The sequence below is a fragment of the Panthera uncia genome, assembly GCF_023721935.1.
Source record: "Panthera uncia isolate 11264 chromosome A1 unlocalized genomic scaffold, Puncia_PCG_1.0 HiC_scaffold_17, whole genome shotgun sequence".
Classification (NCBI taxonomy): Eukaryota; Metazoa; Chordata; class Mammalia; order Carnivora; family Felidae; genus Panthera; species Panthera uncia.
The window spans coordinates 112,541,343-112,566,853 of NW_026057577.1; the positions used below are offsets into that span (position 1 = coordinate 112,541,343).

The following is a 25,511-nucleotide window of genomic DNA, read 5'->3' on the forward strand; positions in this document are numbered from 1 at the left end:
CTGTCTGCCAGCAGTCTTTCACATCTCTCTTCTTCTCCTCTGCTCACCATGTTCCATCTGCCAGGCAGCATCGGCTGGCCCAATGGACAACTATTATCAGCTGTAGATCAAGGTGAATTTGCATAACTGCAGGTTGTAACTTAATTCCTCATTAGCAAGACAATATATGCTCTCTGGATGTTTCTAACATGTTTTTTTTTTTTTTAAGTTTTGCTTTTTTTTTTAAAAAGAGTCAACAAAAGATATTCTCAAAATTTATTGTGTATAATTATTCTCATGGACTTCTGATAAAAATTCCCATATACAGACCCATTTTGAAAGCTCAAAACACAGGAGGAGGAAACTATAAATTAAGTGTCCAAAATACGCTCTTTCTCACAGAAAAAAAAATAAGTTTACTCTGCAGTCAATATAAATGACAGCCACCAGAGAGGCCAGAAGCTGGGCTTCTGGATTAGGGGCTGAGATATGAAATGACAACACCTGCATCAAGGCACATCTATAAAGAACAAACAAACAAACAAACAAAAAACAGACATTCCAGTGTTGTGTCTCTGAGAAAGGCAAGCTTTGGGAAAGAAGGAAAAGGTGAAGTTCGCTGACCCCAGCTCTCTGGTGGGATGGTGGTCAGAGAATTGAATATATCCTCTGCTCATATTCCTTTCAAACGCAGAGATTGCTAGGAAATGCAGGAGAATCCTTTTCGCCTCTCTCCCTCTTATGTTAAATTTCTCATCTAAATCCACATGGAAACAGAAAAGGTGCAGCGCATTTCAGAATTGAGCAGGATTGGATCCTGCTTTCTGAATTTGGAGTGAAAGGGCTCAATTATGTGAATCTTGGTCAGTTTTTTAAGTACTAGATTTTTTTTTTACAGTTGTAACATTTACATTGCAAAACAGGTACCCTTTTGACCATTTTTAGGTGTGCATTTCAGTAGCTTAACACTGAACACTCAACTGTTGTATAACCATCACCATCATCCATCTCTAGAAATTTTTCATCTTCCCAAACGGAAGCTATACTCAGTATACAATTGCCCAAGTTCTGTTCCCAGCCCCTGGCAATGACCATTTTACTTTCTGCCTCTACAAAGTTGCCTATTCTAAGTACCTCATGTAAGTAGAATCACACATATTTGTCATTTTGTGACTCACTTATTTCACTTAGCATTTCCATGTTAAAGCATAGGTCAGAATTTCTTCTTCTTGAAGGCTGAATAATATTCCATGGCATGTAGGTTCCACATTTAGTGAGCTTTAGGGTGGATTATCTTCTCCAGTGATAATCCTCAGGACAGCCTTAGTGGTTTCTATCATCTTCTCAATGTTAAACATTTGTTTATTTATTTATTTTCTTTTTTAAAATTTATTCTTAAGTTAGCTAGTATACAGTGTAGTCTTGGCTTCAGGAGCAGATCCCCATGATTCATCACTTACATTCAACACCCAGTGCTCATCCCAACAAGTGCCCTCCTCAATCCCCATCACCCATTTCCCCCATCCTCCTAACCCCTCCATCCCCTTCAACCCCCAGTTTATTCTCTGCATTTGAGAGTCTCTTACAGGTTGCCTCCCTCTCTGTTTTTATCTTATTTTTCCTTCCCTTCCCCTGTGGTCATCTGTTAAGTTTCTCAAATTCCACACATGGGTGAAATCATATGATATCTGTCTCCCTCTGGCTGACTTATTTTGCTTAGCATAATACCCTCCAGTTCCATCCACGTTGTTTCAAATGGCAAGATTTCATTTGTTTTCATTGTTGCGTAGTATTCCATTGTATATATATACCACATCTTCCTTATCCATTCATCAGTTCATGGACATTTGGGCTTTTTCCATACTTTGGCTATTGTTGATAGCACTGCTGTAAACACTGGGGTGCATGTGCTCCTTCAGATCAGCCCTACTGTATCCTTTGGATAAATTCCTAGTACTGCAATTGGTGGGTCATAGGGTAATTCTATCTTTAATTTTGGGGGAACCTCTAGAGTGACTGCATCAGTTTGCATTCCCACCAACACTGCAAGAAGGTTCCCCTTTCTCCATATCCTCACCAACATCTATTTTTTTTTCCTGAGTTGTTCATTTTACCCACTGTAGCCATTTTATTTTATTTTTATTTATTTTTTGTTAATAACCTGTTTATAGTTTTTTTAAATATGAAATTTATTGTCAAATTGGTTTCCTTACAACACCCAGTGCCCATCCCAACAGGTGCCTGCCTCAATGCCCATCACCCACTTTCCCCTCCCTCCCACCCCCCATCAACCCTCAGTTTATTCTTAGTTTTTAAAACCATAAACATTTGTTTAAAGATAACTTGTTTCTTCTGTGTTTTTTATCATTATACCTGCTTTCTTCTTCTTTCCTATCTCCCTTCTTTCCTTCATCCCTTTCTGTGTCTCTCTCTTCCTTCTGCCTCTATCTCCCTCCTTTGTAATAGCAGATGATAAGTACCGCTTGTATCATAACTATATAAATATTCATCTCTTCTACCAAATAGTTTCTTGAGAGTGGGGACCAATTCTTACCTCATCGGAGACCCTGAGCAAAGCTAAGTAAATGCTCAGTAAACAAAAGTTGAGTTTAACTTAACAAAAGTTGAGTGGAACGATACTCAAAGTAGGCAGCTAATTAATGATCCCATCCACAGATTTCTTGAAGTTAGCTAAGCAAAACACAGATCCATTTGTCTATCCGTGTATTCATTTTCTATGGCCGCTATAACAAAATTCCACTAACCCAGTGGCTGACCTGCTCATCTGGTCTGATTAATATGAAGCCATCAATAGACTAAACCAATGTGAGGTTCCATGGGGTGTCCAAATCTTTTCAGACTATAGTTGAAGAGAGAATGGGAGAGTCGACACAGAACTGGAGCAAGATAGTGAACACATACCATTGTACGTTCCAAATCAATATGAAACATCAAATTCTCTTTTCTGATATTATTGTAAAAGAATATATGACCCATACGATCCATGAACATAAGACAGTGTTGATCCGCTCTAGCTGTCACAGCAGCTGTGATTGGGGCTACTCCTTCATTGAGTTTGTGCCCATCCACTGTCATCCTTCAGGATCTGTCTGGTTCCTGCAGGAGGCAGACTGGTGAATTAAATGGAGATAAGATGACTGCCACATCTCTAAGGGGTGAAATAGAAAGGCGGGTGAGGGAGGATTGATTGATTTGGGAGCTCTTTCCCAGAATATAGGACTAAATAACCTGGAGAAGACCCCAGGAGATGTTTTGAGCATAATACTAGGAAGGCTCAACCAAATGAGGTAAAAATGCCAGATATTGCCAAGGCATACTGTAGAAAGGTATTTAAAAGGCTCAGAGAAGAGGTCATGCTAGAGTCAACATACTATATAAAGCCGGAAAGCCCAATAATGTTATGATTTAACCCTATTTATTGAGTGGCCAAGAGGGGTGTAAGGGCAGATTCTGGAGTGAGTGGGTTGCATGTTGCCTTATGGGAGAAAGACCTCTGCATCTTTGTTAAGCAAGGCAGCCATATTATCCCTTATCAGAGAGCAATGGCACAACTTTTGCAGGTTTAGAAGGTTAAGAGAAATCGGGGGAATCCATACTGGGTGGGGGAGAGAGGGTATCAACCCAGATGTTCCTATCCCATGTGTCCAAGTCCCATTCTTTTGCAGCCAGTGCCCTGATCTTGGCACAATACACTGTCTTGGTCGGGAGTTTAACCTTCCACCTTCCTTGTAGCTCAACTACTATGTCAAATTCTGGGCTGTTTCTCAGCTTTCTCAGCCCTCCCACTGTAAGAGACAATACCTCTTTATATGCTACCAAGAAGGTCTCTCCAACATTCACTGTTAGCTTATAATTGTCAGTTAGCCACACTTAGCTTTTCATCATCTTTTTCCATATCACCAAGTTTACCAACAGCCACTCAGTGCCATTGTCCTTAAAATTATTACTTCTCTCATATTTCTCAAATGTCTGATAGATAGCACCACCTGATGAATTCCTTTCCACCAGTAAATCATTCCAGTTCATTATTGGTCGGAAGTCTTAAAAAATGCAGTTACCTAGTACTAGGGTACTGTGGATCACCTACCACCAGCAATGGGGTCCCCTTTTCCAGGTGGGTGTTGGATAACTCACCTCAGTGCTTGACACTGAGGGCTTCTGACTATAGTACTTTTGGTGGCTGTGGAAGAAAAGTACTTAATTCCTATAGATGGCTGGTGTATCAGTTTCTATCAAGTAATCTTCAACCCTTCTTACAAACTGAACCACTTTGATCCAACTTCAGAAGAGCCTGTTTCAGGTAAAATTCTTCCCCTGGAAGGCTCTTGAGTAATAAGAGAATAAGAAGGCTCTCGTGAAATAATAAAATAATCTTGTGGCTCCTTCACCTTCATTTCGTTGGAAAAGCAGAACCCTTTGGAAGATTGTAGCTCACAGGCAAGTAATCAGTTAATGGTGCTCGTTAGTTGGCTACTATGTTCTCAGTCCCTCTACTCACCACAAAAGGAGAAAAAAGAAAATTCTACAAGTTTCTAAGTGCATCTTCAAAGAAACAATGTGATTTTTCATCACTGTTGCCAATATTAAGTTGAATTTTGAAGTAGTAATCCCACTGCTATTAAATGTTAAAGTTTTTTTTGGTTTTTTTTGGTTTTGTTTTGTTTTTTCTTTTGTTTGTTTGTTTGTTTGTTTGTTTTTGGTTCATAAAGGATGTTGTTTAACTTTGGCAAAATTTCCAAATGGTCTAGGGCTCGTGTTGGTGGATACTCTTGGGCGGGCCAAAGTGTGGGTCAAATGTACACTAGCCAGCAGTGGGTTCTGGAGAACATCTGGAACACCATCAGTCTCAATTCTTCCATTTTCTCAGAAAAGTAAGGAGTGTATGTGTGACAGAAATGCTTCCTAGGGACTTTTGAGGAGTCAGATGTCAGGCCTAGCAATGCCCTCCTCTCTTGCCACTTGTTCTATTGTTCTCTGATGCATCATATTGCCACACCACACTGCATCCTAAGACACAGTGGCCTGCCTGATGACCCAAGACAGGAAAGTAGTTAATGTCCTCCAGGGGTGACTACAGATACCACAGGTACTCCAGTAGACAAGTACCACCCAGGCAAGGCTTGGGAGCTCCTCTCTTCTAAGGATGTTATGGTTTTCCACCAGGTAGATTTGCTACGAGGAAGGAGTTCTGGAGTCAGGAATATTCATTCTCTATCAAAATGCCATTTGACCCTATGTTAAGTTAACCTGTCTGCTTTTGACCCAATTATTTTTGACCCATTGTTTTATCTGGATAAGCTTATCCTAAATAACCTGGACTCATTTCTCCTTGGCTTCCCCACTGCTTAACTATATAAAAACATAGAAAAAATAATAATTGTCAAGTCATCAATAAAAATACTGAATAAGACAAAGATCTGTCTATGCCAAATCCCACCCTTACTGGTTTCCCATCCTGTGATGTTACTCAGAATATTCTTGCTAAGAAACAAAGTACTTTCTGGAAATATTCAAATTCTTTCACAGATTGAAAAATTCCCAAGGGATGGGTATTGTGGCTAGGCATTCAAATACTTTCTAAGCACATGTGGCTCATCAGCAGTTTTCTAGATTTTTAAAATACAATATAGTGTCATTTTATTCAGGCAGCAACAAGTTGAAGCATCAAATCGGCATCCAAGTAAATAAAATCACTTATGTTATAATTAACTGAATTTTAAACAACCTGTTACTTGGTACATTTTAATAAACTTAGAGTGGAAATGATAATATACCAGTAGCCATAGTTTCAATATGTAAAATAATTATAAATAGAACAGTTTTTAGTATATAAGAGGCGTTCAGTAAATGTCATTTAAGTGTGTTTGCATTATTAACTCATTTTAGGCAGAGGCTATCCCAAATAAAAAGAAGATATGGTCATCTTTTTTTTCATTCTCTTTTTAAGCTCCGCCACTCTTCCTCAACCAATGCAACTCCATGTTTGTATATTATATTATATTATATTATATTATATTATATTATATGGAACTTCTTTATATATAGAATATATTATATTATATTATATTATATTATATATAGAACTTCTAAGAAGAGTTTTTGTTTTTGTTTTTGTTTTTCTAGTAAAGATTTGTAGGGAAAAAGAAGTTTGGAAACTAGTGCTCTAATGTAACAGAATTGACAATACTCCACCTCACCCCCCACCCCCCTTCACTATTATCCTCTCCAGGGCTTCCTGGATGCTTTGAATCCCAACAACCCGCATCTGAGTCTTTGGCTGAAGGCGCTCTCAAGCTGGAGCCAAAGCTCACTTTGCCTGTACACAGAATTGTGGATCAGAGGCCGTCCATAATTTGCGACTGATCTACAGGAGTATAAACATTCCAGCTCCCTCACCTCAGACCAGGAAGGCTCTGAGGTGGGAACTACACTGTTATCCAGAGCTTCCCCGCCAGCCATGGCCTGGCGCCTCACCCTTGTCTGTCCTTCAACCCCGCTGTCTCCTCCTTTTCCTTCTGCTGTACGGATTTTCCCTGGGAACACTTCCTCATCAGTACTTAAATGTAGGCTTTTGCAACCGAGGCGCTCACTACTGACATCTTGAACTGGACAATTCTTTGGTGTGGGGGCCGCTTTGTGCATTGTGGGATGTTTAGTAGCACCCCTGGGCTGCCAACAACACATCTCCTATCCTCTCCTCCTCTGTCCACAGTCATAACTATAAAAAAATGTATCCAGACAATGCCAGATCTCTCCTGGGAGGCAAAATTGTCCCATTCAAAGACCACTGTTTGAATATTACCATTGCGGATCCTGAAGTTCTGAGTTGGCTAAGTAGAAAAAGAAAGGATTAAAAGCTAAACTTCCTGATTCCCAGGCCATTGGTTATTTCTTTCCACTACACTTGTGCTTCTAAACTCGTCTGATTATAAGAATTACTGGTGTATATGTTGTCGATGGGGGGAGGGCAGTTGGTTTTAAATGCAGAATCCCAGGTCCCTTCCCTGAAGAATCTGACTCAGGAGACCTGAAGGGGGACGGTGGAACTCAGTGATTCTTTTGATCAAGCCCAGTTTGGAAACCAAAATGCTGCTTCTCAGATTGTCATGTAGGGAGAAATCACCGTGTGCATGGTTGGGGGGGGGGGAGCATGTATAAAATATAAATATATACACAAAATATAAATTCCTGGGCCCTGTACTCTGCGAGTTTGCAGTTTTAATAAGTTTTCCATATTTTTCTGATATAGGTGACCTGAAGCACTTTCCATTCAATCATCTGTTAATACACACACAGAATATTGTCTTTATACATACGTTGAATGAACTCTTCCCTCAGTTGACATCAGGATTCCCAGAAAATGCACTCATAATATACTTTAACTCTTTAGTATTTATTCATAATTTGTGTAATTATCTTCTTATTTGTGTAATTTGTGTAATTGTCTTCTTCTCTAAAGCACAGTCTCCATGAACTTAGGACCTACCTGCCTTCTATCTGATTGTAATCCTGAGGTCAGCACTCTGCCTCGTCCAGAGTGAGCGCTTAGTAAATGTCTGTTGAATGAATGACATCAGGTGCTAGGGTAAGCAGAAAATGTCCCCCCAAAGATGTTGCCATTCTAATCCCCAGGAATTTGTATATGCCAAGATGAATATGAATATGGATATTACCTGGCAAAGGAGAATTAAAGCTGCAGATAGAGTTAAGTTTACTAATCAGCTGACTTTAACATAAAGGGATTATCCTGGATTATCCTAGTGCCCTACTGTAATCACATAGGTCCTTTAAAGTGGAAGAGGAAGACTGCAGAGGTCAGGGTCAGAGAGAGATCTGAAATGCCACACGGCTGGCTTTGAAGATGGAGGAAAGGGCCATGAACCAAAGAATGCAGGCAGCCCCCAGAAGGTAGAAAAAAACAAAAAAAATGGATTCTCCCTTAGAGCCTCCAGGATGAACAGAGCCCTACAGACACCTTGAGTTTAGCCCAGTGAAACTCATTTCAGACTTCTGACCTCTAGAACTGTAAGAGAATATATCTGTGTTAAGCCACGACATTCATGGTAATTTATTACAGCAACCATAGGAAACTAACACCGTAGGAAACTAATGGTAGTTTAGGTCTTGGTCGCATTTATTGAACGCCAAACTTCCAGGCACTTTACCTCTGTCCTTTCTTGTCCTTATAAGAAGGTCTTATCCCACTTTGCAGATGAGACATCAGAGGCTCAGAATGGTTATTAATGCCCAAGGGTACACCTTTAGCACATGGTGGCGTCGGGCTGGGCTGCAAACCTCTCATCTCCACACTCTTTGATGTTCCAGTGCTGTTCCAAGTGTGGCACTCAGTTGTTACTGCTGCATATCAAATAAGTTACAGACATTGTGATGTGTGTTCAGACTTTCTACACTAATTCTTTTCTTTTTAAAAATGATCTTGAGGGGCGCCTGGGTGGCTCAGTCGGTTGAGCGTCCGACTTCGGCTCAGGCCATGATCTCACGGTCCGTGAGTTCGAGCCCCGCGTCGGGCTCTGTGCTGACAGCTCAGAGCCTGGAGCCCGTTTCGGATTCTGTGTCTCCCTCTCTCTCTGCCCCTCCCTTGCTCATGCTTTGTCTCTGTCTCAAAAATAAATAAACGTTAAAAAAAAATTAAAAAAAAAATGATCTTGAAGTGTAATTTTATGTCTGTTGAATCTCGTAATCCAACAATGGGGGCTCATTTTATATGTCTTTTTCCTTTCATCTTTTAATCAAATCATTCCTATTGTAACCTGTAAAAATACCAATTCACCGTGGATTAGAGGGGAAAAAAAACTGGTTCCAAATCGTAGGAGCTTTGAGAAGCAGTGCACGGATCACGATGCTGAGATTTGGGGTTGTGAATGGTTCTTGCCTCCAGCCTTCCTAGGCCCCCCAAAGCAAAGCAGTGAGAGTGGAGAACCTGGCCCAGGGCGAGGCAGCCTGGACCTCAGAAGTGTGCTTTTTCCCCTGGTCACAAAGCTTTCCCAGTTCTGCTTCCCAGTCTCACCCCAAACCTGACCATTTCTACCTTCTTTTTCTTTCAATAAAGGCTTTTCAAAGTTTAACTTTTTCTTCTCTTTCTTTGGTCAATTTTTTTTTTTTTATGAGAGTGCATGCTCCCCACATATTTCACATGGCCTGCATTTTTATGAATCCAAGAATAAATGCATTTTTTGGCTAACAACTAGGAAGTATTTTTAGACTGATAGGGCTGTATTTTTGTCTTTTGCACAGCATAACGTAATGCAAAGCAGATGCGGTTGCATGCAGGACCCTTTCATTCAGCACCCGGTTTCAGATGTGCTGCCGGCACACTGCGTCCCTTGAGAAATACATTAACACTTTAATAAAAAACTCATCTGACCCAAAGTAGCTCAACCTAGGGGGGTGAGCCAGCCAAAGAATGAGAAGCTGAGATCTTGCCTCTTTCTTCGAACTTCTTTGGGTCAGCTGCATTTTAACCTTGGCTTTGCAGGGGAGGGGGATTTTGCAGTGGAGATGTTCAGCTAGCAAGTCAAGGAGAGCACAGAGGGTAGTGGGAATAGGGGTGAGGTTCAAAGCCAGAAGAGATTACCGAGGGCAGATGAGAACACTCCAGACTCATCACTGTCGTTTTCCTCTACGATTCTCAGCTCCCTGACAGAGCAAGACCACACCCCAGAGGAGCCTACGTGACAAAGAGAAAGAACTCTGCCAACCTATCCCACTCACAGAATCTTCCGCTTGTCAACAGATCTGGAAGCAACCTCTGTCATCACCGACTTCAACATCCTTATACAGCTACACTCAGGCCAACACTCGGGACTACCTTTGCTTAGTACCATTATCACCTGAGTAGGTATCATGAATGAAATCGAGACCCAGAGAAGGTAAATCTCTCATCCAAGACAACAGGGCTCGGAGTATAGCACACTCATTTCCACACAGTCCAGCAGGCTTGTTGTCAGGACCGATACAAAACTCCTAGAATATTCCTGGTGTGACTGAGGACTGGTTTTCTCCCTGCCAGCTGAGGGTTAAACCTGAAAATATGCCAGCAGGGTTTCACTTACTCTGCACACAGGAATTCTATGCATTTTAAATCAAGAGATCCTGGATCCCAGTAGATGAAAAGGGTTCATAGGGCCGGAAGGGCCAAGCCCGTGTGAGCATTGTGCATTATCTTATTTCACTCTAGAGAATAAAAGCGAGGCGGTAGAGGGTTGGTCGTGCTTAAAATCCTTCAAGGCAGAGAGTTATTTCAACTCTGCTATGATTGGAGCTAGGCGGGCATATTTATTCTATCCCAATAAAATAAACAGTAAAAGCGAAGACCAATAAGAAAAAAAATTATTGCAAATATCGCAGATTTAAGCCCCTATTAGAATCAAAATTAAAGAAATATCTACAGCCTTCTGTGGCTATACGCCCAAGTCTTCTTTTCTCTGAAAAATCTTTTGAGGTTTGAGAATAGCTCCAGGGAGAATAAATGGAAGGTAACTGGGATGTCGGCCTGTCAGTATCTGACTGGGAAAATGACCAGCCTGAAAGAGTGGCCATGAGGTTTGCCTTGCAGATGGGCAGCATGAACAATGAATGAAAGCTGTGACGTAGCTCGAAGAGCTGGCCGCTACAGGAAGATCAGATGGGGCAGGTGATAAGCCTTCTCAGAGCTTTGTTCTCTTCACATGGAAGTAATGGTGATAATACTTCCCTCATACAATTGTTTTTACTAGGTTGATTGATGGCATAGGTGAATATTTAATAATAATTGTTAACCTTTTTCTAACCCTTACTACGTGCTAACGCCCTGTCCTGGATTTGTTTGTTGGTGTTTTAAGTCTTACTTGTGTCAGAAGAAACTTCAGGCAAATGATTTATTCTTTATCCCTTTAGCCTTTCTTTATTCTCTGTGGAGAACAAAGCTCCGGAAATTAATCATTTTGCCTACCTCATAGAGTTGCGAAAATTCCAGAAGTTAGTCTGTGAACATGATCATCCGAGTGTATGACCTGGTAAGTCCTTAATGAATATCAGCCATTAAGATCCATTATTTTACACTGCCTGAGCCAAACCACCTGGAAAGTCCTTGTGTGGGTGCTCTGCCCTTTTATTAAACTAGGTGGATATGTCTGTAACCTCCACCTAAGGGCTCATGCAAGATTCAAAGAGTAGATGACTTACACTGATCCATCTTAGCATTGACCAGAGCCAGCTCAGATATTGAAAGCAGTTTGTCTCCACAAGGCAGCCCTAGCCTGGGAGCCCGCACACCAAGCCCTAGCCCTGTGGCCCACAAAATGCTCTATGGGGGTGGCACAGACCCACTGCTTGCCTTTCCCTGCTGATCTACTGCAGATGGTCACTGGGGGACCTGGGTCCGGGTCTCTGAGGCTGCCAGGGATCATCAGCCAAAGGAGGTTTATTGAAGTCAGCCTGGGGCCATTGCAGCACCCAGGTTCACTTGGGGTGGTCAGAAGGAAGGGAACTGAAGAGAGCCAATAATTTTGTGAGGAAGGAAGTAAAGCTTCTATTAAAAAACATTCCTTAGTCATTCTTTTTAGTTCCTTAGCAGTTTATTTATTTAGTTTTTTCGTTCCTTGCCAGTTTAAGGAAACGTGTGTGTGTGTATGAGTGTACGTGTGTGTAGATGTGTGTGCAGTGTGGAGCGTGTGTGTATGGATGTGCATGAATATATGAGTACACGTGCACGCATACAGCCCGTGTATTCTACCCCCAGGGGAAGTGAACGGACAACTTCCAGCAAACTAACATTTGCAGGGACCTTTTACCATGGATTCTCTGTAAGGATCTGTATTTTAAATATTTGGGGTCAAAACATATTTTCTGAACTGGTCAACAGGATATGCGGTCTCAGTGTTTCATGTCATGGGTTATTAAGATGTTTCATCCTTTACCCAGTTTTCCCTAAAATACTCAAAGTCCCCACACCCATCCTCCATAATCACTCATTTAAAGTTTATCAAAAAACTACAGTTTTCCCTTCCCCAAAACATATTTCTTAAGGTCTTTTTATGCATTCAGCTTTGGTTCTGGAAGCATTGTCATTTTTTTTTTATTTTTGCCAGAGATTTACTCAATGATAAGGAAGCAAAGATGGCAGGATTGGGGTGGGGAGGGTAGGAGGCCAAGGAGGAGGGGACAGGTGGATTAATCTTCAAAAATAAGACATCTCGGGGCGCCTGGGTGGCTCAGTCGGTTAAGCGTCCTACTTCGGCTCAGGTCATGATCTCACGGTCTGTGAGTTCCAGCCCCGCGTCAGGCTCTGTGCTGACAGCCCAGAGCCTGGAGCCTGTTTCAGATTCTGTGTCTCCCTCTCTCTCTCTGCCCCTCCCCTGTTCACGCTCTGTCTCTCTCTGTCTCAAAAATAAATAAACGTTAAAAAAATAAAAATAAAAAAAAAAGACATTTCTCCTTCAAAATAACACATCTCTTCAATGTGAAGCTTAACTAGAAAGCTATCTCTGGTTTTTCAAGGCTGGTCCTCAGTGATTATTCTCCCTGGATAATTTATAACCATAAAATAACAGGCCTTAGAATTGTCTCCATTCCTTTGCTACTCAAAGTGTAGTCAGAGGGCCAGCAGCCTTAGCAACAACTGGGAGCTCCTTAGAAATGCAGAATCTCAGACTCTGACTCATCCCCACTGAAAAGAATCTACATTTCAACAGGATTCCCAGGTGACCACACACAGAACATCGGAGAAGCACTGGTCTAGAGAACACCTCACTTCACAGATGTGGAAACTAAGGCCCAGAATAGATGATGACCATGACCTAGACATCTTCCTTTGTGGTAGGTGTACAAAAATGACTTGATTTCCCTGTGATTGAACCTGGCTTTTGTGCCCAGACTTCTCTCTGTAGAAGAAATCTTATTCTTGCCCAGTCAGGGTAACGTGACAGTCATGGATTTTCTCAGTCTTATTTGAGTAAACGATTAACTCCATATTGTCCCTCACTGTTTTCTCCTGTCCTTCTAGGCAGGGGTGGCCAAGCACCCAGGGGTCTCATTTTCAGTTCGGGAATCAGAGAGGCAAGGCAGGATTGCAATGGATAATTATTCCATCTGCCCATCATAAGGTGCCTGGATCCAGAGGGAAGTAAGGCTAACATTCTTCACCTCTCCAGGGTAGATAGAGCCCAATAGTCATGGAGCTTCTACTATTAGACAGATATTACCAAATGGTCAACAAAATAGAAGAGGTCCCTGCTCCAGGAAGCTTACTTTCCAGTGGGAAAGATAAATATTAATTAATTATTAAATGACTATAACAGTACTGAGGAGTGATACTTGGTGTTATGGGAGCATGTAATAGGGATTTGACCTTGTCCAGTGGTTAGGGAAAACAGACACTATGTTGGAAAGGAAAATGGCCCAAATGCAGGATGGAAATAAGGCCGTTGTGGCTGGAGCTCAGAAAGAACACTTCAGGAAAGGTTGGCAAGACTCAGACCATTGCAGGAACTTGCAGGCCATCCAAAGCCAGCAGAGTAGGAAAGAGAAGTGGCAGTAATGTGATCAAGGTACACTACATACATTTGGAGTCACTTTTGTAGGATATGGAGAATGGATCGGAGAAAGGGAAATGGGATGGTCAAATCAGTTAAGAGGCTTTACTCAAGATAAGGGATGAGGGGTGCCTGCGTAGTTCAGTTGTTAAGCATCTGACTTTGACTCAGGTCATGATCTCATGGTTTGTGGGTTGGATCCCCGCATGAGGCTATGCACTGACGGAGAGCCTGCTTCGGATCCTCTGTCACCCTCTCTCTCTGCGAGCACTCCCTCTCTCTTTCTCTCCCTCAAAAATAAATTTTAAAAAAACATTAAAAAATAATAAAGTGGTTCTCATCCCCCTTGTCCTTCACATCACTAACCACCATCTGTTAAAAAAAAAAAGAGAGAGATGAAATAGTCACAATAAGAGATTGTATATCTTCCTCTGGGGTAGCAGTAGAGATGGAAAAAATGGACAGGTTAAAAAAATAGAAATCTAGGAAGCAAAATAAATAGGACTTGGTGAAGGATTGGCTCTGGTTGGTATAGGAAACGGAGCTGGTCAGGAATGACTTTTGCTTTTCTGTGTTCTTATCCGGGTGGATGGTGGTGCTATTTGATAAGATAGAAGCCTCTGGACCAGGTTTTGGGAGAAAGCTCATCAGCTCAGTCTAGAACTGCACTGCCTCACATGGTAGCTCCTAGGCTACATGTGGCTATTTTAATTAAATTAAGTTTAATTTAAAGAAACTTAAAATTTCAACTCCTCCATCGCAATTGCCTCATCTCCAGTGTTGGATAGTCACGTGTGGCTGGTGACTACCATAGTGGACCATGCAGAGATAGAATATTTCCATCATCATAGAAAGTTCTAGTGGACAGCATTGGTGTAGAGAGATTGAGTTTGAGATGCCTTTGGGACACCCAGAAGCGTTGTCAAGGCAACAGTTGATTATATATTGCTCTGGAGCCGGAGGAGAATTGTAGCTGGAAACCTAAATTCCATACACACGTTTTATCACATATTCACTGAGACTTTAGTACGTTTTATTCACTGCTGTCTCTAGGGCCTAGAGTAATATCTGCCACAAAGTCTCACAGAGTTTACTCGCTAGTAGGGGTGAATAGATAATAAACAAATACAGAATATCTTGGGTGGTCATAAGTGCTAAGAGGAAAATTAAAGCAGGACAAGTGGGCTAGGGGATGGGAAGGGGTATGGGGCTCTTTTAGTTCTGGGGGTCAGGGGAGTCCTCTCTGATAAGATCACATTTAAAAAGAATGAGATACATTCAAGGCATAAAGAGGCAAGATGATATTTGTGATTCATCTGCCTGTAGGTGGTATTTGAAGCCTTGGGCATGAGCAAGACTTCCTTGGAGAGAACACAGAGGAAGAGAAGGAAAGAGCCCAAGCTCCTATTGGTTGGGTCAGAAAGGCCAAATCTGCAGAGGAGACAGAGAAGAGGCAGGGAGGAAACAGGAGAAACTTGGGTCATAGAAGCCAAAGAAAGAGAATATTCTGAGAGGGAAGGTCTGGCCAATACCACTGATGGTCTGCTGTAGACTAAGAAGGTCCTGGGTCTGCCTGCTTGATGCAGAGCCATTGGTGCTCTTGGCTACTGTTGCTTCATTGGAGAGTGTGAGTGTGTGTGTGTGTGTGTGTGTGTGTATGTGTGTGTGTATGTGTGAGTGGCTCCAGATTGGGATGGATTGAGGAGTGTGTGGTAGGTGAGGAAAGCGAGACCTGAGTCCAATTTGGGAAGAATCAGAGACATAAACATAGAGAAGGGAGTTTCTGGGGCTCAAGGCAGAGTCCCAACCAGATACCAGCTCTGCTCTTCACCTTCCATCACCACCCAGCACCTATTTCAAGTCAGAACACTAGCCAGTAGGGCCAAGGCAGGGGGGGCCGGGGGCAAGAGAGGGGTGCTGTGTGCTAAGTTAGAAAACAACAGCAGTAAAGGTAAATGTTGACATGTTGCCCAGAGGGCAGAGGAAGCAAGGACTTCCTTGCTTCCCAGCTGAGATGCTGGATGTTTATTGATTCATTCAGTCATTCATGCAACAAATCACTGGCAGAGAGTAAGTATCTAACTACATCTTAGAACACGCAATAGTAATAGTACTTTCAGAGTGTTACTATGTGCCGGGCTCTGTTCTCAGCCGTGTGAGGGGAATATCATCCTTCATCCATGTTACAGACAAGAAGACTTAGGTGCGAAGAGGTTAAGCAACTCGCCCAAGGTCCCACACCACAGAATTTGTTACGCTGGGATTCAAACCCCATTAAGAACAGGGTGCTACGGGGATACATCGAGGGACAGCTACCATCCGTGCAGGTGCTCAGCAAGCACTTATTAAGCACCCACTGTGGTTAAGTGCTGGGAGGACAAGGATCAATTGAATATGGTCCCTGCCCTCCTATGGCTTATAGTTTGGTGGAGGAAAAGGACCTCAAGCAGGTGCCACACTACAGGGTGATAAACGCTGTGGAGGGAAAGCATGTGTCACAGGAGTGCCACACCCAGCTCTCAGAGATCAGGGAAGCCTTTTCCAGGGAAGAGATGGGGATAAACTGAATTGAGAAGGCCGCCACAGTTGGCTTATAAGGGGGGCTGTGTAAAGGGAGAGTAATAAGAGCCACATCCAGGCCAACAGACCCGTGAGAGCTAGGGGTGGAGAGGAAGTATCGAGGAAAAAGTGCAGAACCCACATGCCCTTTAAGGAGATTAGGCATTTGCAGTCCCAGCCCAGCTAGTGGCTGCCCGGCACTAAGGATGACAGGAGGTCCGATCACTAGGTGGGGAAGTAGCCGTGCCAGGGGAAGTGAATGAGACTGTAGCTGAAGACAGACATTGGCCCGCTTCACAGAGACAAAGATTCCCTCCTTGGCCAAACTCTAGCCAGGCTTCTTAGAGCCTTCTTCTCACGCAGGCCTCAGTCTTGGCCTCTAAAAGACTCAAACAGAAACTCACACGGTTTCTAACAGCTCAAGGCCACATCCCTAGGATGACCTTGATCCCCTTGAAGTGCCTGCCTGAGAAAACTCAAAGCTGCCGAAAGAACTGACCATTTGTTCCAGCTGAAACCTGACCACCCTTTCTCAGGGCATTTACTAAAAAGGGCTTGTTGTTGGAAATCCTTCCACTGTCCCTTTGAGGTCGACGTGTACCTCCTGCAACTTAGGAGTATCTTCTCAAGGACCTAAAAGGCACTCTTTGAAGTGTGAGAGCATCAGGACGGATACGGCCTCTGCCTCCCAGTCTCTGTGGGAGGACAGACTCCCAACCTTGATCACCGCCAGCTGACAGACCAGCTGACCTAGCCCTATTTACACTGACCAACGCTTTGAAAGCTTTCAGGTCCCTGATTCCACTGACCCCGGCTCACCCTTCCCTAGCCCCCGTTCTCTCGTTGAAACGCCCAGACACCTCTGTATAAATCTAGTCAAGCTTAGTTCACACTAGGCTCTCTTCCCTACTGCAACAGTTAGTCCTGGTTGAAATCTGTCCTTATCACTTTAACTAGTGTCTGATTTTGTTTATCTTTGACAACAGTTAGGCTCAGAATCAGATAAGAAACCACCAAACTTACTGAGCAGAATAATTTTAACTTGCGTATAGCTACGAGCACACAAACCCTGACATCTGATGCCCAGAGGCCCATGCACACTGGGCCATTCACAAAGCTCTTTCGACCTCCTTGGCCTGACACGGCCAGCTATACCTCTATACAGAACAAGAAACCGCTGACTCACTGAAAACAGAGCGCGTTTATAAACAGGAAGCTGAGTGTGTGACCACAGACATTCAGCATCTGATAGCAATTGCTGAACGTGGCAAAAAAAAAAAAAAAAAGTTCAAATCAAAAAAAAAAGAATTCTGTGCCACCATATTAGAACTCTCTAGCTCGTGGAAATACAATCCTACTATTGATCATTTATTAAATACTTAAATAAGGGTAGAAGGGTAGTTCTTATTTGGTCAGACCAAGTTGGTGAGTCAGGCAGACTGCAAATATTGATTGAATCCCTTAGAGCGTGTGGTTTCTCCTTTTCCTTTCTCCTCCCTCCCCAAGCAGAGCAAAAAGGCTCCTTGGTGAGTTTCGTGGCCATACAGAAGGGATTTGTTTTCCCTCTGCGTTCCCGCAGTCCGCCTTCTCCACACAGCGGCTCTGTGCTGTGGCAAACACAGTCTCCACCGGGAGAGATGCACAAACACTGGCAGCTTAAAAGCCGCTACGCAGTGAAGCCTGCAGCACACTGCGTGGCTGGTGCTGGTTACAATGCAGAATTGCTGGGATCGAGCCTAGCAAAGGGTGTCAGGACCTGCACTTCCCCTGTTCTCAGCAGAAAGGGAGCCATTCATTTTCCTCGTGTTCCCCTGTGGCGGGTGGGGGTGGGGGGGTTCAAACATATTAACCCAAGAAGGTAGACTTCTACAGCCAAGGAAAGAGCCAGGTGGTTATCCCTAAAAGGTCTTCTGGGATCCGGCCCCACTGCCACATATGTCATCAGGACAAAGGTGTCTGAGCAATGTTTGGAATCTCCCTGCTTTTCGTCCGTGAAGTCAGGTCGTGGATAATAATAGCACGGTGTCTGGTACATAATAAAGCTCTTAATAGCGAGTAGCTAAGGGCTTTATTTGCACAGTTTTGTTTAATGTGCACAATAACCTCAGGAGACAAGCAATGGCAACCCCACTGGGTAAGTTAATAACGCCCCTAGTGAATCAGTGAGTGGCCAGTTCAGGATCATGACCCCGGTGTCCCTGGTTCCAGAGCACAGCCATTTGCCTTACTTATTGCTAAAGTTTTAGAGCAGGATGTGTCCCTTCCTTCATATCGGTACTGTACTTAGAGGTTCTGATCTGCAAATATCACCTACAAAGAACCCCCATTTGGTAGTTCTTCTGTGTTCCGTAGAGCACTTCCCACTTGCTCTTCCATCATTTAGAAAGAAGATGCCACGTTGCAATTCACAAGTAGCAGTGGTTGTGTCTCAGTGCCTTGGACAACACGTTAGTATTGACATTGATAATAACTAACTTTATAGACTATTTGTTGTGTGCTGAAGAGTATGGGTCATTGGCTCTACTCTACAGATAAGGAATCCTGCCTGATGCTCAGAAAAGCTAAATCGGATTTCAGTGCAAGTAGGGAGTCTCCAGAGCCCCTGCTCTCAACCATTATGCTGCACTGGGAAAGAGTCGTGCCTAGAACACCAGGGTATAATTTATATAAGGAGTAGCCCGCTGCTTCTGCTGTTGTATTGAAGTCTGAAGAAAAAGGTCTTTGAGTCACGACAGTTACCACTGCAAAGTTTGGAGCTATCGGAAGCAGACCCCGACAAAGGTCCCTGTACAAGTGAGTATAAAGTATGTGCTCCGATGGAGAGGCCAGTGAAATGTAGGGGAAATGGGACAGGAAGCAAAGGTGCGGGTCAGTAAGAGTCCTGAGGAGAAGGGGTACAGGACAGCTCGGGGGCATGTGAGGGTCGCGTACCTTAGGGACTGTGGCATCTACGTGTTACCGGGATTTAGCTCTGCTGAGTCACAGCAAACCCCATCTCCCAGAAACAACATAAAAGTGCCCGTCTCCCGTAAACAAAGACCAAAGATAAGAAATCTAAGACCTCATGGTGCCAAAGCAGAGGTTGGCAAACCACGCCCTGCACCAAAACTGACCTGCTCCTGTTTTGTAAGCCTGTGAGCTAAGAATTGCTTTTATAGTTTTTCATGATTGAAAATAAATCAAAAGAGTATATGATTTTTATGACATATGAAAATGATAAGAGATTCAGTTTCACTGTAAATAAAGTTTTATTAGAATACATGTTGGAACATATTGGAACTCATTTATGGCATATTATTTATGGCTGTTTTCCCTCTAACATGGCATTGTTGACAAGCTGTGAAAGAGACCATATGGCCTGCAAAGCTGGGGATATTTATCATCTGCTCCTTTACAGAAACATTTTGCTGATCCCTTTTCTACAGTATCAGGGAACCAGAATTCTTCTAATTTGTTGCTCTGCCACCCTCAGCATTTGCTACTGCCTCGTGTTCTGAAATGGTTACTTAAACTCCAGCCACTGTGTCTGCATTCCAGTCAGCGTAAAAGAGAACAAAGAGTTCACTTCCTCACTTAAAGAAAACTTCTGGTACAGTTTGTCTTCTACTTTAGTAGAAATTTGTCTCCTCACCATACTTAGCTCTACAACCTAAGTTAAAGAGGTGATGAGCTTGGCACTGACTAAAAAGCAGAAAAAAAAAAAAAAAATGGGATTCCTGATGCAGGAAAAAAGAAAATGTATGTCAAGGACAATCAACAGTTCTGCCTCACCTTGAGAGAGTTTTAAAACAAGGAAATTTAAAAGAATGGTATATAATTCTACAAGGCACAGGGGAAACTGAATTGCTCCAACTCTTTACATTTAATTAATATTTCTTCTCTCCATTCCAAATTTCACCTATCTTAGTCCTTAATTAGCACAGCAAATTAGTTACATACCTGATTTTCTTTTTTTCTTGCCAGCTCTTTATGCCCAACAAAAAGAATGTGTCCTTCTCAAAAATGCTCTCTTATTTATTCTAAAAATAATATGTTCAAGGGGCTCCTGGGTGGCTCAGTCGGTTAAGCGTCCGACTTCAGCTCAGGTCACGATCTCGCGGACCGTGAGTTCAAGCCCCGCATCGGGCTCTGTGCTGACAGCTCAGAGCCTGGAGCCTGTTTCAGATTCTGTGTCTCCCTCTCTCTCTGACCCTCCCCCGTTCATGCTCTGTCTCTCTCTGTCTCAAAAATAAATAAACGTTAAAACAAAAAAAATTTAAAAATAATATATTCTCAAGAAAGAAAATATGAGGGCTCTTTGGAGAAGTAACTGAATCCAAATCCATGATAGAAAATCTACAAGAAGAGCCTGTAACATCTTTTTATACCAGGAAGCAAAGAAGTTAATCACACACCTCTGGGGCCATGACAACAGGATCTGAGAACCACCTTGAAGTGATCTTCCTACTATAAGAGAAGAATCATTTGAATTCAATAAGAATATCTGAAATTGATTGAAACACCTCAGATATATTTAAATTTATAAGTTTATAATTTAAAAAAAAAAACCCACATTTGTCATCTCTACAGGTACTAGGTACAGAACTCATTGTTCTGAAAACTGTAAATAAAAGAATCAAGAATTTAACTTGCCTTTCCTAAATTGTTCCTCAGGGTAACTAAACAGTTGAAAAAGGAAAGCTTCTCTTTAGAGAACTAATAAACAAAGAGTGATAGAAAATCACCATTTTGCAAACCTGTAAATGATGACTTTAAGTAGGGCTCCTCAATAGCCACTAACACCATAAAACCTTAACGCCATAGAAAGAGAGAGAACCAGACACTGTGTGTCTTCCAGGGGAAGCACACCTTATTTCCATGAATCATTGTTGCCAAAATTTGCGCCTAAATCTGGTTAAGTCTCTGCCTTAGCCACTAACCGGCCTCAGGGAGGGGCGATAGTGTGATGAAATAAGACGCTAGATAGAACCCTGAGGGGCATTTCCATTGAAGGAAAGGGTAAAAGAAGGGGAAATCTGGAGGGTACTAAAAAAAAAATAGAAAATAAGGAGAATATTCAGGAGTGCAGTGCCGTGGAATCCAAGAGAAGATACGGTTTTAGGAAGAAGGAAGAGATAGACCATGTAAAATGTTGCAGAGGGATTCAAGGGCTGAAGAAATGTCCACTGGGGTTCAGTGACAAGGAAGGCTACTGGTGACTTTGATGAGAAGACTTGATAGAAGCCCGTTACCGGGGCGCTGACAACTGAGAAGAAGTTGAGGTGGTTAGAGAAAAGGTGGAGGACTTCATCAAAGTTGAGTCATGAGGATACAGAAACTGCATTAGTGTCTCAGGACTGCCAGAAGAAAAATTCACAAGCTGAGTGGCTCATACAACAGAAACTTTTTGTCCCATAGCACTGGAGGCTGGAAATCTGAGAGCAAGGTGTTGGCAGAGTTGGTTCCTTCCGAGGGCTGTGAGGGAGAGATCTGTTCCATGCTTCCCCCTCTAGCTTCTAGAGGCATGTTGTCATTCTTTGGCGTTGCTTGGCTTCCACTGTATCCTGTTAATCTCCGCTTTCATGTTCACATGGCATTCTCCCTGTGTATGTATCTGTGTCCAAGTGTCCCCTTTTCACAAAGGCAACAGTCATATTGGACTGGGGGTCACCCTAATGACTTCATTTTAACTTGTAAAAACCCTATTTCCAAATGAGGTCACATTCTGAGGTACGAGAGCTGAGGACTCAAACATATCTTTTTAGGGGGAAACAATTCAACCTATAACAGAGACCATACTTTCTTTAGTTATAAATGTAATGTATGTTCACAAAAAAAATGAACAAAAATAAAATTTAAATCATACTGGTATGCCTAGAGATTTCAATACTAGGTTAAAAGAAGGAACGAGAAGAGAAGATGGGACAGTAGCTGGAAGGGGGCAGGTGTGTTGAAAGTCTTTGTTTAGTGCAGGGTGGAAAAGACTTGAACATGGGGCGTACAATGGGAAGGAGCCATAGGTAGGGAGAACTTGAAGACCAATGACACAAGGTGTGGTGTCATGTGGTGTGGTATGTTGTGGGGTAAATATTATATCAGTGGGTGGGAATCTTGGCTGAACCGAAAGAGAAATCTAGACCTATTGCTTGGCACTGGCTGCCCCAGAAGGATAATTACATGAACGTATTTGTATGGAGAATGCAGTTGCCAGGAGGAGTTGTATGCAGGGATGCCTGGAGAGTGTGGAGAAGAGTAGGAGAGAGAACAGCAAAAAGCAGAGTGCAGGAGCCGCTGGCTCCTCCTCAGCCTGACCCCATGGAGAGAGGTGCTAGAAGGATACACCTTACAGGTTGGCATTGAAAGACTCTGTCATACTTTGTAAATTTCAGGCATCACCAATGCAACATCCAGGTGTAGGCAATGCACAGTTGGGAAGAGGAGAATGCCCCCCGTTTCTCTGTGGAAACCAACACAGCTTGGTCACTGTGAGGACTGAGAGATCAGCCCCTCTCCAGCGTTGCAAATTAGAGACATGTAGATCCAAGATACTCCATGACTCCAGAAACCTGACTGCTCCTGAGCCAGGGTCCTCTGAGACAGGATGAGATTAATAGCTCACAGGCTTTGAGGGAAGCAGGCTTAAGGATGAGCCACTGCAGACACCCAGAACTTGTGACCCATCCTGGGAACTCATGGCAATAACTATTCAAGACCCAGTGTGGGGGGAATGGAGACATCCCCCCGACACACACACCCACTTCAGATGCCAGTCATAGGTCCAGATTGTTACCTGTGCTTCTGACCAATTGGCTATAGATCAGAGATTCCCATTGACCCCCCCCCCCCTACCTTGGGCTGGATTAATTTGCTAGAGTGGCTCACAGAACTCAGGGAAACATTTTACTTTCTAGGTCACTAGTTTATTATAAAAGGATATAACTCAAGAAGAGCTAGATGGAAGAGAGGCATAGAGCAAGGTATGGGGAAGGGGGAAGGGGTGTGAAGTTTCCATGTCCTCACCAGGCACCACTCCCTCCACACCTACTTATGTTCATCAACCTGGAAACTCTCTGAACCCATCCTTTTGGGGTTTTATGGAGGCTTTGTTACATAGACATGGTTGATTAAATCTTTGCTCTTTGGGGGAGTTGATTCAACCTCTATCTCCTCTCTCCTCCCCAGAGGTCTAGGGGATGGGACTGTAAGTTCCAGCATCTAATCATGTGGTTAGCTCTCCTGACAACCAGCCCCCATCCTTAGGAGTATCCAGGAGTGGGTTCATTAACATAACAAAAGACAACTTTGAACTCTCAATACTTAGGAAACTCCCAAGTATTTGAGGAGTTCTGTGCCAGAAATAGGGACAAAGAACATATATATATATATATATATATATATATATATATATATGTTATATATATATATATGATATTATCATATATATATATGTTATATATGTTATATATATATATGATATATATATCATATATATATGTTATATATATATATCTTATATATCATATATATATGTTATATATATATCTTATATATCATATATATATGATATATATATATCATAAGATATATATATCTTATTATATAAGACCAAATATATATATATGTATCTTATTATAATAAGATATTAAGATATAACGAAAATAAGATATTATAAATCACAATGTTATTATAAGCCAATGAATAAATAAACTGATTCATTCATATAATGAAATACTATAGGTTAAAATGAACAAACTAGATCTACATATATCAACACGAAAAAATGTCAAAGCATGTTGATAAGAGCAGAAAGTTACAAAAAGAAATGTACCATATGCTTTTTAATGTTTATATAAATAGTTAATGCATACAAAATAATGGTACATATCATTCATGGATATATCTCTATAATAAAAGTTTAAACATGTGTACATGGGAAGAAACATCCTAACTTCAGAGTCATGGTTACCTCCAGGGAGAAAGGTAAGGATGGGATAAGGGTGCTCTATCTGTACTTAGTGTTTTCCTTCTTAAAAAGAGGAAATTGATTCTGAAGCAAATAAAGCAAAATATTCACATCTGTTAATATGGGAGGTTGGTACATGAGTATCTGTTAATGTTTTCTGCGTTAGGCTGTATATTCGAAATGTCATCATTTAACATTTAAAATTAAAAAAAAAAGAAGGCAATATCACTGTTCTTGAGCACAGGAAAAGATTTTCATTTAATAACATTGGTTTAAGTTTATTCTAACTTAATTTTATTAATTTTACATTACTAATTTTATGGTAACAGAGTATATCGTGTATCTCCTTTCATGTGTATCTCTAATTAAAACTCTTCTCAACACATTCCCTTAAAATTCTTTTTCATAAACCTTCTTTAACTAAAGACTTTGTATTCTTATTAAGTGTGCTCACTGGGCTTCTACTTTTCTAAATTACAGTTTACCATGGCTGACAAAGACAACTGACCCTGTTTCCTTGTTCCAGTAACTGCAGCCAGGCCAGCCCATGGTGAGCCCCCTAGGGAATCAGTCAGATGTCTGAGCTGTTGCAGGAAGCTTGCCTGCAGACAGCGCACAAGCCGCAGGCCATCAAGCAGGGCCCTGGTCTTTCAATCTTTTCTGAAGAAGGAAGTGAGGCTGGGAACAGCCCCAACAATGCTTCCAGCATTCCTGATTCTATCTCCAGTTTTGAAAGGACTTCTTGTTTGACTTAAAAGTGGAGGTAAAAGGCGATGGTTTATAGGAATGGTCTGCAGTTGACAGGCGATGAGCTTCCTTGTCCACTTGGCTAAGTCTGTTTCTAGCATCTCTATACTAGTGTCAGGCTTAAAATTAATATTATGTGCTACCTTGCCATGGAAAACTGGGAGGGCCTCAAATGGCCTCACTGCATCTTCCTACCCACTCTGCTCGCTCGGATAAGGTCCCCTAGCCAAACAACCCTCATTATCAGGGGGACGAGGGCCAGTGCCTACCTATCCCTACCAGGCTCCAGTTCCCTGCCAGCTACAAAATTAGGCAAACAAAACAAGCACATCCGCCTGTAGAAACCAGAAATCCTTCCCACCTCTTGTTACCATAAAGCCTAACCCCGTAGCCCCTGATTGGTCACTCTGTGCCCAAGTACAACTCCTGCCCAGCTGTGGTTGCACAGCATCTTCTTTCCCTAGACAATAGGCTGCCATCAGTCTCTTCTGTCCAGCGGTGAGTGCCATGTTTGGCCATCCCCATAACCCTAGACTAGAATCTCTCCCTCACTAACAAGCTGAAAAGGAAGCAATCAAAATACTACAATCTTCCATTTTTTCTTCTTTAGAACAATCATTACGCAACTGCATCAGATAACTCTCATGTCTTTTATTTCCAGCTAGTTTTTCTGGTCAGGAGGTTGGAAGTGGGAAGAAAATGCGTACAAAATGTGTTTCACCATCTCTTTC

The 25,511-nt window shown here is 42.3% G+C and overlaps 1 long non-coding RNA gene across 1 annotated transcript; it reads left to right on the plus strand.

The window, feature by feature from the left end:
• The first annotated feature begins 8,981 nt into the window (after positions 1-8,981).
• LOC125934587 (uncharacterized) lies at positions 8,982-24,679 on the plus strand. The gene is made up of 3 exons (XR_007461465.1): positions 8,982-11,015; positions 12,693-12,816; positions 24,514-24,679. It is a non-coding gene; the product is annotated as an uncharacterized LOC125934587 (long non-coding RNA).
• Positions 24,680-25,511: the final 832 nt, after the last annotated feature.